This window comes from Atta colombica, unplaced genomic scaffold (genome assembly GCF_001594045.1).
Source record: "Atta colombica isolate Treedump-2 unplaced genomic scaffold, Acol1.0 scaffold150, whole genome shotgun sequence".
Classification (NCBI taxonomy): domain Eukaryota; kingdom Metazoa; phylum Arthropoda; class Insecta; order Hymenoptera; family Formicidae; genus Atta; species Atta colombica.
In genome coordinates, this window is record NW_017259240.1 from 2,081,754 (window position 1) to 2,087,504 (window position 5,751).

Consider the following 5,751-nt stretch of genomic DNA (forward strand, 5'->3'; position numbering starts at 1 on the left):
TTTAAACTAGCGCACGTTAACTAATTAAGTTCGGATAGCGATAATATAAATTTGAAAATAAATTTCATTGTAATAATTTGCATAAAGTCTAAAAATAAAGGATGTAAAATAGACCGATTTTTGCCCGAAAAGTTTATATTAATTAAATAAAAGAAAGCATTTTTTGTATATTTTGATTTTATGATGAATATGATAAAGTTATTGACGACAAGTTATGAATTCGAAAAAGTTCAGTTTTTCTCAAAGAGAACTTGGAATTTGGAGAATATCTCGAAAATGATGTAAAAACATTAAAATGTGAATAAATACATAACGTGCTTAATTTTCGAGATAGGCATTTCTTAAATGCTAATTTATTAAAATAATGTTATTGTATCCAGAAGATCAAAATCACAAAAACACACTATTTGTTTTATTTATATATACCTTATTTTTAGTAAAAAAATTGGCCTCTTTTAATATCCTCTTTTATTAGTAATAAATGAAATAATATATGAAATAATAAAAACAAATGAATTATTATAATCGGTAAAAAATTTTTCATGCATGAATATAAATATGTATAAACACAAATAAATATTCATAAACATGTATAATTATATATGAAATATGGCCATATGAAATATGTTCATATACCCTTTTTTCTTTTGTAATTACTTTTGAGTGTAATAGAAATAATAATAATAGTAATGTGAAAATTATTTTACTATTATCACTGAAAACGGATAGAAACAGAATAATTTCTATATCGATATCTCCTACTTCCATTATCAATCACAGTTGATAAATTATTATCGCGTCAAACGAAAGAGATAATCCCAGTCATTTTTAATATTTCTATATAAGAATTGTCATTACATTTCTTTCAAACCAGGAGATAACCATAGAAGTATATATCGCGTTCTATTCAATCCAATAAACGAGAATGAATTAAAATGGATTCAATTGGATTTAATTGAATTAAAAATTCTGAATAAGCAATGCAGCTTTTTCAATCCAACTGGATTAAATCGATTTGAACAATTTTTGCGTTTCCTACTCTCAAAATTTTGAAAAAGGCATAAAAATGTGCTTCATGTAATTTCTATAAATAAATAAAAATACATTCGGATTGTAAAGGATTCATTTTAACGTTCGCGAATGCATATTTCTGAAAAATCTGAATCCATTTCAATCCATTTCAATATATATTCTCATTTACTGGAAAGCTCAGATCATCAGACGAGTAGGCATGTCATACTTTTATATTTGTAAATGATTTTTGCATGTTATTTAATAAGAGATATGACTTTTTTTGTATCGACGAAGCTAATAAATATAATATTTTGAAATACTTCAATCACAAAATAATAGAATTGTTCCAAACATTACAAAGATTCAATAGATGTATGTGAGACATAATGGCGTTTATTTGACAATTCACAGGAGTGCCCTAAATAGTCTCTGGATTATAATAAAAAGATAATCCCTGCAACATGAATAACTCAATTCATTGATCAACTCAACTCATATTATGACAACATGATCAACTCAATAATCATATTAAATTCATAATTGTGTTCATTGATTTTTATTTTAAAATTTACTAAATTCTTTATAATCTTAATGTTTCATATTGAATTATTAAGATCATAATGAAATCTTAATAATGTTAAAAATGGGTCAACTGTGATATAAATTTCATTATGCAATTTAGTAATATCTCGTTATATTATTCATTACAACTTTAAAAAATTTCCATCAAGCAGATAAAAATAAAAACAAAAAATCATAGTATATTTTACATTCCGTTTAAACGCGAATCTGTTCAAGAAATCATATGGTTAGTGGACATCTACACATGCATAAGGTGACGAAGAATACGCGTTAGAAAAATCGGGCGATCTAGAAATGTATTCTGTTCCATAACGTATGATTTATCTTCGTTTAACATTCGGAGAACAAGGATAAAAGATGCATCATGAACGACACGAACACATAATAAATACTGCATGAAACGAAATGCATCTGATAGTATTTTATTTTTTTATTCACAAATGTTAAACAAGGATAACATGATGCCTTGAAAGCGTTCGGGTGGAAATTTGAACGTGTCCCTTAAGATTACAGGTTTAAATCACCTGACACTTAAAAACTTGAAAATATCAAATTTACTCTTTAAATCTCGTGGAGTGAAATCTCACTCGAAGAGACTGACAATTGAGTCAATCTTGAAAAAGGAGTGAAAATACATTTTTGTTCAAGAGTGGCAAATTTTCACTTTTTTTTTCACTTCGCGAAATTTAGAGAGTATTATTACCTCTTTTCTGCGTTTCTGCTTGGTACTCTCACCTCGCTTATTTCATGAAAAATTTAATTTTTAGTTTCATTTTTATACAATATTTTTTTTTACGTTTCCTTACTTAAAATTAAAAATTGATATTTTGTCAATATTTTTGTTTTATTTTATAGTGCTGCATAGCTAGTTTGATAAAATATCATTGAACAAAAATTAACGAAAGAGTATTTGAAAAACTTTCTAAGAGAAACTTTCTTAGATCTTCTAAAAATGTTTTTTAAATTGATGTGAAGACTCTTTTTACAATGACATCGAATTTCTTATGTAAAAATTCATTTTTACAAGATGATTTTTTTCAAAATTGTAAAGTTTACAGAAAAAAGAAAAAATTTGTTGAACTTTTTGCATGAACTATTTGCATTTGTTGAACTTTTTCAAAAAATTTAATAATTCCTTTTTAACTTTTCATAAATTGCAATTAACTAGAGAACTCCTATTATCGACGATTAGTATCATTATATCAAACGAATGAGATAATTCCGGTCATTTTTTAATATTTCAATACGAAATATTCAGAAATCGTTAAATTCCATTCAATTGACGAACCAAACATGACAGCCGCAAGAGCATCACACACAAAAGATGACTTGCATTTAAAAAAGAAAAAATAGTTTTATTTCTATACCGTATTCTTTCCAAAACAGCGTTATATATGTATATTAATGCATCATAAAAATATTATTCTAACAATTTTTGTCTAAACGTAAACTGATTCGTGCTCATGAGCACATCATTCATCACGTTATCTATCGACTCCTTTTTTTATGTACATCTACTTATCTTAATTTGTTAATGTATTATTTAATTATTTCTATAATTGTCCCTCGCCCAAGACGTATTTTTGTATACCTGAACTTAACATAACGTAATGTCATTTGCTAAGTTAACATTGTTTTTTCCGAGTGGCACTTAATAATTATTATTATATCGTTTTCGTTATTATACTTGGATTAATTTCGTTACACGAAGATAATTGTATTCCCTTCTTCTCGTTCAGTCCCCTTATAAGCAGTCCCTTTATAAGCATTGGAATCTTCACGAAAGTTTCTGTTGCTTTCTTGGTACGAAAATAGACTACGATCTCGCGTTCAATGATCCTTTGACCTCTTAGGCCGGCACGCACAGTTCGTTCTAATCTCAAGTAATGTGAGTCTAGAAAACGCTAATACGGCTGTCTGATTGTCTGATAACATCTTAAGCACTAACTATCTCGAAGCTTGAGCAACGTCTATTGATTCCGTCCTTAGGCCCAGTTTCACAATTTATTCCTCATCTCTTTCGAATTCTAAATTTGGTTAATAATTAATGATGAATTGTGAAACTGAATCTTGATTGTTAAACTATCAACTTATTGAATTATCTAGGAAATCCTTAAATCCCGGCTACTCCGATCAACACTTTATGCCTTAAGATCCGCAAATATTCGGAACTTGATTTTTTTTTTAATTCCTCAATCGCTTTGGAGTCTCTCGTTCATATAGACTTTTATAATTGTTAAACCTGTCATTCAATTATATTAATTTTAGATCAAATTCAGGATCGCGCAACGCTGAGAAAGATACAGAAACTCTCGTAACGCGCGTACGCACTGACTCAATGTTACAATAATCTTATAAAAACGGAATTATCATCTATAACAACTTAATATTACAAGTGAAAATCTTACAGTACAACACAACGCATTTTTGCGCGCATCGATTTATACGATAATTAATACATTGGTCAGTTTAAAAGATAGTCTTCGTATAATTATTTTTATCAGACAGAATCTTCATATACAAAGTGGCTCGATAATTGACTCTTCCAAACCGATCGAAGCAATGCTACAAATCAGTCGATGAATTTTTTGACAAAAACGATCGATTAATCTATTTTTTCACATTTTTTTTGCTTCTATGAAACTTCTAAACGAATTAATCACTATTTATAGTACGATATCTGATCTTAGTGAATTTTAACAAGCACAAAGATCACTATTATTCATGTTCTCGCACACAATCGTATAAAGGTAATTTCTACAAAATGAGTTTCGAAAGTATTTATAGAAACTATTTATAGACCATCTTCAATTCTTAATTTAAGTTACGCGTTGTTGCCGAAAAGGCAGAGATGCAATATTGGAATTTCCCAGGATCTCTGTTTCTGGTTTTGTAAGAAAAGTAAATATGAAAAAACAGCTTAGAGATATTGAGATTTGAGAAATTATAATATTGCATTTCTGTCTTTTTGGCAACGCGTAGCTTAAATTAAGAATCGAAGATGTTCCATAAAAAGTACTTTTGAAATTTATTTTGAATTATCTTTATACGATGTGTACGAGAATTGAGCAATAACGATTATCTCTCTATATATATATGCAGTGTATTGTACAAAAACTATATTTTTTTATAGATTTAAACTGACCGATGTATTATTTTACTGAATATGTGAAGTGTCTGTAAATAAAATAGTGAAAAGGAAATAATCACGATATAATTTATTCAATTGTCATTTGTTATTCATTTCTAAATTTCTTGAAATGATTAACATATTTTCGATTATTGATACATCAGAACTGAAACATTTAAGCCAAGTCAAAATTCGTTTGGAAGTCTCATCTCGAACATCTTTGATAAATCGCCTAAATTTACCTCATTACTATAATTTAACAGCTATTGTTTAGAAATTATTAATTGCTCAGTGATCCAAGTCGCACTGCTTCGAACGGATCCGCATGTAAGCTCTTAGCAAATCTTCGGAAGCGAAGAATAAACACTGCATCAGTCATAAGACTTGCCTTTGCAGGTCTCTCATCTCGATTACAATGAAATCAGACATTAGATTGCACCACTCACAGTTGAATCACGATTCCTACATGCACCGCACAGTTCCTTTTTTTTCTTTCTTTTGTGATAAATACAGTGCTAAATTTCTAGATTGAATTTAATTCACTTGCAAAGTCAGAGAAAAATATCTTTTTAGGCAGTTGTTGCGATGAGTCTCTCTCGAAAGATTCCCTAATGAGAATTGAAGGCAATTGATGGATATATGAATAAGAGAGTTTCAGTTTGGAATCTCCTAAATATTAGTAGAAGTTAACTAAGATTTTAGAAATCGCGATTTCAGTCGTTGAAAATAGACAGAAGATTAAGGACATCCAATCAATTGACTTCAAGTAATATGTGCGACATACCTAATAACGGTAGGATGTCGGATGTCTTCTCGCGAAATGTTTAGCCTTAGTTGCGCGATTGATCCTCTCTCTTTCGTAAATGATTAAAAAAGAAAGAAAAAAGATCGCCTAGCAAAATTCTATACGTCTGTATAAAAATTGGGCAAAAAATCATGTATGGTCATGACTTCCATTCGCCCGTTTCTCTCTCTCTCTCTCTCTCTCTCTCTCTCTCTCTCTCTCTCTCTCTCTCTCTCTCTCT